The following is a 13,249-nucleotide window of genomic DNA, read 5'->3' as shown; positions in this document are numbered from 1 at the left end:
CATACTGCTCAGTGAAACAAAATTAGAAAAAAGAAGGATATCTAAAATAATATTTATAAAAATCAACATGTACTATGCAACAATTCTACAAAAGAATACAGATTAAAAATATTTGTGTTGTTGTGGGAGTTATGGGGTAATTAGGACAGAAGGGTAGATGGGAGAAGAGAAGGGAAGAAAGAAGATTAAAAAAATATATTTTTGAGTCATGAAAGTTTTATTACTTTAGTAGCCAATAATCTTCAGTCAATTACATACAAATAAACATATTTTTCCTTAAACTATACAAGTAATACATTTATTTATTCAAAAATTTTGATCACAAATAGGGCTTCTAACTAAAGAAGAAAAAACTACATCATTTGTCTTTTGCTCATGGATTTTGCAATGAATAAATAAAGTTTATTTTGAATGTATTGAGTTTTACTTGTAGTAGTTTGAAGTTTCCTGATCTTACAGAGCATCAATCTATTACCGCCTCTATAGGGGTGGGACTAATTTCAATATTTCTGAATTATAAAAATTTATTTGGCTATAATTTTTCACTCAGCACTAACTTTATGAAGTTTGAAGCATTTTCCTAAAACATACAGATTAATAGAAATTTAAATATTAGAAATAATTCATAGTAAAATTGTATTTATTATGCTTGCTTTCTTCTTTATTTGAAATTGCTGTGAATGCAATGCATGTTTCCATCGTTAACTAAGTCATATTTATGGAAATAGTCAAACATTGAAATCATGAATTATTATGGCTTTACCTAAATTGTCAATTTCTGTTCTTAGAAGTACTCCCAATTTTCTGAAGATATTATAAAATGTAAGAGAAGTGAACTGAATATGTTTTGTACTCTGACAAGTAAGATTTTCCACCACTAGGATTCAGTTCAGGCTTCTGAAAGGCACTTTGAACTAAGTGAAGCTCAGTCAATGTGTTGCACATGATTAAGAGGATAAGCAGAGTCATTAACTAAACTGACTAATGGACTGCAGAACTCTAAAACTCCCAAATGCCATCATGATGAAAGGAAGGCATTTACTTATTAATTTTCCTGCATAGATCTTATTTTGGTAGAAAGAGATTGAATTCATTACTTTACCCAGACTTGGTATTATTGGTCTGGTCCTTATCATATAAAAAGCCTATCATTTGCATGTTCCAGGTATAATTTCAGACAACCTGTCTTATCTGTCCTTTTTCAGTGGATACAATTTCATGCGGACTTCAGATCAGTCAACATGAGATAACAGACTCTTATTTTTTCATGCAGAATTCATTAACCTGCATAAGGTCCCATTACGCTGAGCAACAAATAGATGTAATCACACAAGCATGAGGGCCTTATTTACAGAATACAAAAGAGATCCACATGGCAACTTGTTCTGTTTTAAAAGATTAAATCTAGGTCTGAAGAATTACATATTTTGCAGTCCTCATGTTTCTTTTATAGCATTTTTTTTATGCCATAATCCACACTAGGAAGTGATTTTAAAAAATATTTTAGTATTGTTTTAAGGCAATAAGAGACTCCTTTACAGTATGTTAGGTCATTGATGAGTTATAAATATAGAAGTGTACTATTTTTATGGAAGATACTGCAGACTAGAAGACATTTGACATTTCTGGATGAGGTGGCTGTAGTATAAAATAAATGGATGTGAGGTAAGCATTAACAAGTCTCTAGAGATTTCACAAATAGAAAGATGTTGACCTGGTTCATAGAGTGGGTAAAACTTATTGGAAATAAGTATGTAAAAATGACAATAATATGTTGTGGAGGGAATTTTTGTTAAGTCAATACAGGTGAGAGTGAGAAAGGACACTGGCACGGTTGCTAAGGGGGAAAAACTACATGAAGTGTAGTCTTATACAGAGAGAACTGAGTTAGGAGCCAGGAGTACTAAATTTTAATTTAATCACCAACATTTCTTAGCTCTTTGAACTTTGTCTACTAGCTAAACTTTATGCGAATCTCAGTTTCTGCATGAGAAAATAAGCAGAATAAGAACTGCCCTTGTTAAGCTTCTTGTGCATGGGATGAAGAGATTTGTAGCTGGAAGTACTGAGCAGTTATGAGGTTAAATGTACTTGTGATGAATAAGAGTACAACAGAATAAGAAACTCCTAGATATGTATTACACATAAAGAAATATACATACACAATTACATATAAATTTAATTTAAGAACATATGAATTTCATCAGCATTGAAAGAAAAATATCCAGTGTTAATATCAGTGAGAAAACTGAAAAATTGTATCTTCAAAGTAATATTTATTAATATTTAACAAAGACAGAGAAGGTATCATGAGCATTTCTATTAGGGTCACTGAATGGGTAAAATTATATTATTCATAAAACCTTTAAGTTTTTGATAACATCACTCTTACAGTTAATGGGTGGCAACTAAATGTCAGTAAGGTACTTACATTATTTCTTCTCTGTCGTTTTACTGCTTTATCTAATGTTACACACAAATGGCATTTATTTATGGTGCTACTCATTGAACCTAATGAAACCTATGTATTTAATGATACACAGGGACAGTTCTGACTTAATGTACTGAGAATATTCCCTGATTTTTGAGTAGACATTCCTTAGACATTCTGCTGTGTTAAAATGTATTATTCATATGTAATATTAGCATATGTAATAAATTCCAGCCACATTAAATGATTTTTAATAACAAACTATTCATTTCTAATTCTGATATATTTCATTTTATAGACCACCTAAATCCCATTGTTTTGCAAAGAAAACGTAGTCCTTATCTACAGATGCCCATTTAGATTACACTTTAGTTTGACTTTTTTTTTTATTTCCCCAATACATTATTTTTTTTCTACTGTACAGCATGGTGACCCAGTTACACATACATGTATACATTCTTTTTTTCTCACTTTATCATACTCCATCATAAGTGACTAGACATAGTTCTCAGTTCTACACAGCAGGATCTCATTGCTAATCCATTCCAAGGGCAATAGTAAGATTATTAATTTAGTCTCTCTCTCTCTTTTTTTTTTAATCTTTTTAGCGCTGCAACCATAGCATGTGGAGGCCAGGGGTTGAATTGGAGCTATAGCTGCTGGCCTATGCCACGGCCACAGAAATACCAGATCCGAGCTGCATCTGTGACCCACACCACAGCTCACGGCAACACTGGATCCTTAATCCACTGAATAGGGCCAGGGATTGAACCTGTGTCCTCATGGATACAAGACAGATTAGTTTCTGCTAAGCTAAACAGGAACTCCAAATTTCAGTATCTTAAAGAATATAAAAAAAAATAGGAAAACTGAATTGGCCAAGAAGTAGCAAATTTCATTCCTAAAGAATGGTATTTCATAGACTTACTGCATCATCTTTCCAATTTAACTTTCAATAAATAATTAGATAAATATGTGTCTGTCATAAATTATTTTCATACTTTCTTTAAAAACTGAAATTAATCCTATTTTAAATATTGGAAGATGAAGTTAAGAAATAGGAACATCATTGCAATGGATAAGCAATGAGATCCTGCTGTGTAGCACTGGGAACTATATCTAGTCACTTACGATGGAGCATGATAATGTGAGAAAAAAGAATCTATACATGTATGTGTAACTGAGTCACCATGCTGCACAGTAGAAAATTGATAGGACACTCTAAACCAACTGTAATGAAAAAAAAATACATTTAAAAAAAGAAAAAAAAAGAAATATGATCATATGATGACTCAAGGACTCAGATGTAAAGCTATTACTATCCAGTCTCCAGAACTTCAAGTCACATTTGATATTTATTTCCATTTGCAGAAAGAAGATACATTAAAATCTTTGAAAGGTTTAACTTTATTGAAAGAAACATATCCAGAAAGTAATCACAATTTATCTACTAACATTTTTATGTTGATGTTAGTTAGTAAATCTAAATTTTATACTTTTTAATTAAATCTTCCTCTTTACTAATACTTAAAAACTTATATCCCTTGGTTGTTTTCAATAAAAGAATTCTTCAACACTAGTGTTTATAACTAAAAGAAACAATTTTTCCTCTCTTCTAGAGTATTAAGTTTTTTCTATTATTCAGGAATTAAGTCATAAAAAAGGGTTTCTAAACTATGATATATCTGTATAATTTAATTAAATAGCTACTAACAGAGCAAATTATATTTTTAAAATTTTGAATATATGACCATCAATTCATTATATCTATCTGAGTGTTATGAAATAATACATTGTGCTCCCTGAAACAATGCTTATATATCATGACACTGCAGAATAAGTTGGTTTATTTACTATTTTTTAAATAGTTGTTGGATATGGCGTACTGACATGTTTTATTTCCCAAGCTATTTGGACATGGTACGTGGTTTCTACATCAATCCACAGTAACCAGAAGTTATTTTCCGTAAGAAACAATACAAATGAAACTGACAAATTGTATTTGCTAGTGGAAACAACATTGTGTTATTTTCTAATAATGAACCAGCTAGTATACTGTCACTGATAAGAGTCTACGTTTTTTTATGTAGTGTAGTATATTTGTTATAACTCAAGCTGGATAATTGTCAGGACACAAGAAAAACTGAAATTTACTTGTAATAAACCCCAGAATGGCAGAGCTCTGTGTGTCTGATACATTTAGCAGAAAGGTCAGTCAGGCAGCAAAAGCCAATTATTTTATACCTGAGGTTTAGTGGGTGGTCTGTGAATATCTACAGAATTTATTTTCATCTGGGTTCTACCTGCAGCAGAGCAGATACAGAAACAAAACTGTCAGTTGACAATATCCCTGAATATTTCTTAAAAATGGAGAAATGTAAGTGGCTTCCTTCCTAAAAGGAGTCATTAGAATTCAGAGTAAGAGACAGATAATGGAATCAAGACATGGAATTTTCAGACCATCAAAACCACTTATACACTACCATAAGATACATTCCTTTTCTTTTAAGTTATCTGATATCTTTCTAAGACATAAAACATGTGTATAGCTATAACACTAACCATGTAAAAGAATCATCCAAACACTGTACCCCATTAAAGTATAATTGAGAAAATTAACACAAAATCATAGACGATAGACAGAAACATTTTTTTTAGAGTTCATCTATGCTATCCAATCTCCAACACAAATTTCATAGGTTTGTTATAAATGAGACAAGAAACACTATGTTGATTTCCAGAATTTATTCAGCCAAGGATGAAGCAAGGTCTAGAACCAGTTCAGTGTAGTCCTATGGACAGTGCAAAGCGTGTGAGTTCATTATTCATGTGTGCATATGGGTATCTGTGTGTTCATGCACGTGTGCATCATTGTTTGTGTATGTGTATATGCATGTGTGTTGTGAGAAAAACAAATACTTTTCATGGATAAATAAATGATTTACCAAATATAAATCATTTTTCACTTGCCTAACTCCTCCTAGGGAGCAGAATGCATTCTGCTATTTTAGAAGCTTTTATTCATCTTGCTTATTATGGGAAAGGAATCAAATAAAGTAAAATAAAATAAAAATAGGAAAACAAAAAGAAATTAGGAAATATTTATGGAATTCAAATATTAATTATTAACAAAATTTACACCTCTAATTTGCTTCCAAAATGTGATCTTATTCAGAACTCAAGGCTGGAAAAGCCTTGATGAGATCATGCCACAAAATAGTATCTATCTCCTTAAGATAATGTCTATAGCAGTTAAAAGCACATACTCACAGCATATTGCTTGAGACTCTTCTACTTAATAAGGGGTAGACCATGGTTACGTTAACTAAACCCTCTGGAGGTCAGGGTTTTTGTTTTAATCATTAAAATAGATATATTAACATATATTAATAATACCAATCTTACATTGTTGCTCTGAGGAACAGGTCCTGAAAAAAAGTAAGCATTATTATTTTTTAATTATTGTATAATTAAATGGAAACAGGGTATTTTTAATTCTTCAAGAGTTTGCCTAAAACACAACACATCACTAATCCTACATAATAATGCAATTAACCATTAGGAAATATTCCTCCTTACCTCTTGAATCTAAAAGTGTAAATAATCAAGAACGAATATTTAAAGCAGATCCTAAAATTAAACTATGTAACTACTAAATGTAGTTTTTCATAAACAAAACGTCTATGATTCTCCTTCCTAGTTGTAACTTACATTTTATTGAAATATTCTATTTGTACCAATATAGGTGATAATTCCAATGTGTGTATACTTATGCCAATTAATTCTGACTATAATTATTGTCATATATTAAATGGCTCATTGAATTTAGTATTTGTACAAGTTTCCTCTTTTATATTTCCACAAAATAGATATAGTAAAATCTAGCAATTGAAATTAAAGAATGTGCAGAAATGATGACAGGCCAGCTGTGTGCACAGTGCATGGGTTTAAATAGTTTTATAAACTCAAACTTGTAATTCATGTATTTTGCTTAATATTTTTATATCAAGTACTTATATACATTGAGATATTTAAGGTAAGTTTTCCCATCCATTCCCAGCTTTATAAATAAATGATTTAACCATTTAAAAATAATTATTATATATTAGAAATTAATTTTTTAAAAAGCTAAAAAGTCCTTCTCTCATCAAAGAAACGTAGACATTAATGAGTTAAGCTGAATTTAACGTTGAACATGGGTGGGTTAAAGAACTTTCGCCCTGGTGAAATTAATTATGTGAGTGCAGGGAACCTTGTATGCTTGTCTCAATCTTGCATATTCAATACCTGGTATAGTGATGGACATCGGGCCTCTAAAATAAATACTTACTGACTAGAAAAACAGATAGTAAGTTTCAGTTTTATAAATTTATACCCCAAACAACAAAAACTACCTGATAATTTCAAAAGTGCAAACAATAATCAGAATACATAATTTATAGAATTTACTGGGAGAAATATATTTGAATGTGAGATAATCTAAACAAAGTTCACATTATTTCAGATGAGTAAGAGTAGCAGAAACAAAAGGTAGTGGATATAAATGTTTTCCACAACTACCTAAAAGAAAGACAAGAAGAATCAGGGATTATGTCAAGGGGTAAGCTAACCAAAATCTTGAGTTATTTTTCAAGAAAGAAAAATTAATTAGGTCAAACAGTTTGCTTCATACAAGATATCTCAGTATACATGGTAAATTCTGCAATTGAAACGAATGTTAATACAACTGTTCTTTCCCACATTCCTTTAGACATGTTCTTTTGATAGACCTTTATCCTAGAGATAATGTAGAAAATCATGGACTTGCACAATAGATTTGTGGTTGCCAAGGGAGAGGGGGAGGGAGTGGATGGTTGGGGAGATTGGGATTAATAGATACAAACTATTGCCTTTGGAATGGGTTAGCAATAAGATCCTGCTGTGTAGCACTGGGAACTATGTCTAGTCACTTATGATGGAGCATGATAATGTGCAAAAATAGAATGTGTACATGTATGTGTAACTGGGTCACCATGTTGTACAGTAGAAAAAAAAATGTATTGCGGAAATAACTATTTAAAATAATAATAGGAGACAAAAAAAGGAGCTCTCATGATATGATGGTAAATCAAAATCAAAATTAAAAACCAGAATTTCTATCATAAAGAATTACCATTGGTAGAATTACACAATTGCTGGATCTTTAAAAAATAGATTCTGGCTCTGAGAGTGTACAGGTAGTTTGTGGAAGCTATCAAGATGCCTCGATAACTAGTCTCCTACTTAAAATTTTGCATTCTTATTTTTACATTTTACTTACACTTTTACATTGTACTTTTTTTTTTTACATTCTACTTACTTTTTTTATATTCTACTTACTTTTTTTACATTGTACTTATGCTTTTACATTCTTACCACCTGTGGCAAAAATTTGCTTGCTAACTGTGTATAAGCAAACGAATCCTGAAAAACTTCACCAAAATCTTCTAATTTTGATATAAGGCAGACATTTTAGTCTGAAAGTGAAAGAGAAACCTTCCTTCCTTTCTTCCTTCCTTTCTTCCTTTCTTCCTTCCTTCCTTCCTTCCTTTCTTTCCTTTTTAGGGTTGCACCTATGGCATATGAAAGTTCCCAGCCTAGGGGTCGAATTGCAGCCACAGCACTAGGGATTTGAGCTACATCTGCAACCTATGCCACAGCTCAGGACAGCGCTGGATCCCTAACTCACTGAGTTAGGCTAGGAATCATACCTTCATCCTCATGATTACTATTCAGGTTCATTTCCACTCAGCCACAGAAGGAACTCCATAAACCTCATTTAAAATGCAGGGGGAGTTCCTAGTGTGGTGCAAGGGGATCAGCAGTATCTTGGGAACACTGGAAGGCTTGCTCAATCCTTGCCCAGCATAGTTGCTTAAGGATCCTCCCTTGCATCCACTGTGGCATAGGTTGTGAATATGGCTTGGATCTGATCCCTGGCCAGGGAAATCCATAAACTGGTTGGCCAAGAAAAAAAAATGCAGGGGGGCCCTGTAGGGAGAGCTCTCACACTCCACCCTTGACTGCTGTTTGCAGACCTTGCATTCCTCCTGGAAGAAGTTTGCTCTACACACCCACAACAGCCCAGCTAATGAGAAGCTACCACAATGCAGACAAAGAGAGGCCATCAGAACCCTGAACAATGGATCTCCTCCAATGGACTTTGTTCAGTGAAAGCCTCTCCCAACTTCCTCCTTACCCCTGTGAATGATCTCTCCCCTCAATTGTTCTCTGGACTTGCTTATAGTTCACCATATTTTTCAATCCCTAATTGTAATCCTTCTGCTCTTCCTGAATGAACTCATTTTTCTAATGAAATGACAGGCTATTTTATTGTTAAAGTTGATGTTAGCCATCTCAGGGGAAAGACAAATTAACCTTCTAACTAAAAGTCATTCTATTCCACCCCTGTGTCTCTGGAGAAATTTGCTTATAAACGAAATAAAAACAATTGCATAAGTATTCATCATTTTCAAATTTTCTCTGTTTAAAGGAATCTGAAAGGAAGAATCTAACCACTCAGGCCTAATTATTTTCAGGAATAAACAGAATTTTATACAGTACAATAAAAAAGAAAAATTTATCTGAGAAATTGCTTGCTGTACCAAAAGATGGGGGGAAAAAGAAACTGAAATGAAAACAACTGAAGCTGCAGGTCTGGAGGCAAGATGTTGGTGGGGTGCAGATAATATGATTTCATTTGCATCATTCTGACAGAAAGAAATTTACTCTTAACAGTGTTCTTCTAAGAAATGTGGATTTTTCTCTGCCATGGGTGTCAAGGTTAAGCAAAATAAATTGATGTGTACAACACAGAAGAGATTAAAAGTCTGTATAAAATGGTTATGAATCTCTAGATGTTCTATTCCAGGAGTTTAGTCTTAGGCAAAGTATTTTACTTCTTTAACTCATACTTTTTCCTTTCATCTCACCCTAGCACAACAAATACAAACATGTTTTGAATACGTGATTGCAGTTTAGAAATAAATTAGACTTGAAATTATAAGAACAAATTGCTGTTTATTTTTTGCATTAATTTGTTACAGTATAAAAGATAAAATATCTGTTTAAGATGACTGTATGAAACCTGTTAAGAGATGGTCATATTAAAAAGGAATTTTGTAACCCTTAAAATATGTTATAAGCAGTATTTTCATGGTTTTAAATTCTTCAGTTAGAACTATACTTTCTTTAAATGTATGTTTTCCTTCTAAAACCTTCTTTGTTTTACTATTTTCAAGAAAATTTGATAAACCAATGTAGTCAAAGGTAAAATGTCCAATTTAAAAAAAAAGTACCAATTACCATAATATATGGATTAGTGATGAATTATTAAAATGATGAGCCTACTGTTAACTTGATCCATAAGGACATTAAAAAATCATGGGATTGAGATTTTATGATTCTAAGCCTCCCATGAATATTTTGGGGATTTAAAGTTCAACACTAAGGCAATCAGTCAAGATGGTCCCATAAAGACATGTTTTTCTAGTCCTTAGTCATTTATCAGCTGATTCCATTTTGAGTTCACTTACTTGCCAATGTTTTGGGAAGAAGATTATTTCAGTGGTTGGCATTCACAGAACTTTCTGATAACTAAGTTAAGTGCAAAGTGTTATTTCAAAGAATAGACAAAGAAGAATTGATTGGGAGAATTTAGCAGCAAAAGCTATTATTATTAGCATGGAGTGTGATCAAAGGCTTGTACTTTGATGGAATAGGAAGTATTTTAAAAAAAGGATGGCTTTATTTGTCTCTCTTCTTCCAGTGTTCTATATTTGCAGACTTTCTTGTCAACAGCTACAGATCAAGACCCAATGTCACTCATGGTCTGTGTTAGACACACTACTATCAGTTCACGACTTATTGCAAAGTAATATTTCTTTACAATTTAATATTACTCCAAGATTTAATTTTTAACTGTTTTCAGCAAAATAATTGTTAATATTTTAAATAAAAAATGAAATATGTTAGACATAGGAATGATGACCACTTGAACAAATTTTATAAAAAATAAAATAATTCAGATTAAAATCTACAATTTTGAATAATACTAAAATTCACTTGAATTTTTATTACTTATAATACTGAATATCTAAAGTTCTTAACTTCTAGTAGCTTGGACATGATATATTTTTAAAACAGTTTGTGTTTTCCAGGAGAAATGTGGAATGAACTATCTTTTTTCTTAAAGGGGACATTTTAATATATTTTCAATGTTTTTCTTAGAGTATAGCATTTAAAAAAAAACTATTAGGTAATTCTATTACTCTAGAAAGAGGCAGCTAAACTGCTGAGAGTATCTGAAGTTTTTGCTCTAAGCTTATGATATCATTATATTCCACAAAGAGGGTATCCTTGAGGCATTTGATAACAGAATTACCATATCTGAGGTGTTTACTAGGAAAGTTTACTGGAAAATATTCTTCATGGTATATTTTCTCCACATTGCTTTGTTCCCCCCACTCTGATTCTGAAAGAAAACAGAGGTTTTATGATATTCCATTGATATATGAAACTAGTAGTGATATCTATTGAGATTATGTCTATAAATATGGTGATATTCAACTTTATTAATATTTGAACGTAAGATTTGATGTATGTGCTCACTCAGTATATTTACCAGACTGCCATGGCACTTTACTGGAGGCAGCTTGATTTTAATGAGGAAGTGTGATACTTAAAGATGTTAACGGTTATTCATGTTTAATTTATGCATAGTAAGGGGATTAGTGGCTGCATAACTGTAATACAGTTAAACTCATCTTTCACAGGCAAATAAAGTATCTTAAAAAATTTTTCTAAAAATGAATCACCTTTTGAGAATAATAAGATATAATGGAAATAATTAAGAAAACGGCAGGGATAAAACCTCTCTTCCAAGTAGAGACCTTACACTCTAAGGGGAGAAAATGGTAAATTCACCTGATATTTGTAAAGACAAAAATAGCCATAAATTATGTGAAATAGAGAGGTGGATAAATTGTCAGAGGTGAAGAAACTTGCCATTGTGCTTGGAAAGAATGGATAATGATGCTGTGGTAATTACTTGGTAAATAACGATTTTAAAACATTCAAAATATGAAGGTCTTTTAAATTTTTTTTTTTCCTATAGTGGTTAAAACCATGAAAAACTCAATCCAAAACTTAAAAAATACTTCAGCAATTCACATACATTATGGTAATATTTAGAATATTTGTAAAATGTATATTTAATAGCTATAGGGGACAGTACTGTATTACACTAAATATGCTTACTGAGAATCTCCTTTTGAGAACATTTACTAAAAAGTGAAAGAAAAAAATGTCACATTCTTCCTTACTTGTTCAAAAGAATTGCTCAATTAATCTTGGAAAATATATGGCAGGGACTATAACATTTATTTTTCAGCAAATACAATTTTTGAGAAGATAAATAGAAAACATCTTTATATTAGAAGAATCAAGTGTTTGAAAATTACACAGTATAGGAGATGTTTAATAGTGTTGGATGGAAGTACGCATGTATCCAGTTAATCAGGCTTGGTATTTAAAAATTTCTGTATAAGTAACAAAGTGACAAGGCCTGCTCGTCAACCCAGGTCCCAAAGTCAGCGTGTCACAGATTTAAGAAAGAAGAGACAAAGAAGTAGAGTGGGGATCAGGGGGCAACCACCTTAGAGAGGCAATTGCAATCCTCTGAGCCAAGTCATGATTTTTGTTTGCTATTTTCTACCTCCTTGTACTTCAGAATCACATATGTCATTTACAATGTTACTGATCAAGGCTACAGATAAGCAAGGCACAGACCTTTTGTGTTCATAGATGCTATAGATGATTAACCCTCCAGAGAAAGATTATATTGTTAATGTTTAAGGCTATTACGTCCTTTCCTCCAAGTCCCTTAGGGTTCTGGTCATGAGAACAAGAATGTCAATGGCTTTCCATTGACAACGTCTGGAGTATTTAGCAACTTGCTTTCAAGCAGCCACTTGTACCACGTACATTTCCTGTCTCCCTTTCCCCCAGGGGTCTGGGAAAGTCTTATATATTTTGCAAGCCTAAATTAGCCTCACTCTTCAAGTGCCATCTAGTTTCTTTGATTCACTGCGGCCTGTATACATGCACATCTGGCAAGCCTCCAACAACAAAGTACATGAAAAAAAATGGGGGATGAATCATTAAATGAAGAAAGATATATTTCTAACAGTAAATGACTTTTTCACAAAGTCAATGGTTTGTGATAAAGCCAAATATAAAGAAATATTGAGTGGGAGAAATACTTCTTTGATTGTAATTCAAAAAAAGAAAAAATCACAGTGAGATTAAATAGCCAAAACTGTGGATAAATTTTAGTTATTATACCACTAACAAGCAAATTGTTCATAAAGAAGCTGTATCCATAAGTACATCATTGGCTACAGGACATATTGTAGTTGGTTTTATTTAAGGACAGAGGGAAGAAGAGAAAGAGGGAAGAGGTGCCAAGAGGAGAGAGAGAGAGAGAACATGTTAAAAATACAGCAGACTCTGTACCTCAAAAATATTCCCTAGTTGTCAATTCAACATTGGCAGATATAGGGGACTTATCCTTTTTTTTTTATGAATATGTGATTATTTTTAAGTTGACGATCTTTTACAGTCATAGGGTCTATCATTTGTGTTTCTTAGTAGACATTTTCAAACACTCGATTCAATTTTCCCACTCAAGATAAAGTTTACTCATTAAAATCATTAAACTTTTTACTTTAAAATAATTTCATATTTATAAAAAGTTAAAAGAGAATAAGGTAGTACAGAGAGCATCCTAATATCCCAGTA

Source organism: Sus scrofa, chromosome 11 (genome assembly GCF_054392235.1).
Source record: "Sus scrofa isolate SSC_HxYL_T2T_F1_AM1 chromosome 11, Sscrofa_HxYL_maternal_Yorkshire_Landrace_v2.0, whole genome shotgun sequence".
NCBI lineage: Eukaryota > Metazoa > Chordata > Mammalia > Artiodactyla > Suidae > Sus > Sus scrofa.
This window is presented reverse-complemented; position numbering follows the sequence as displayed.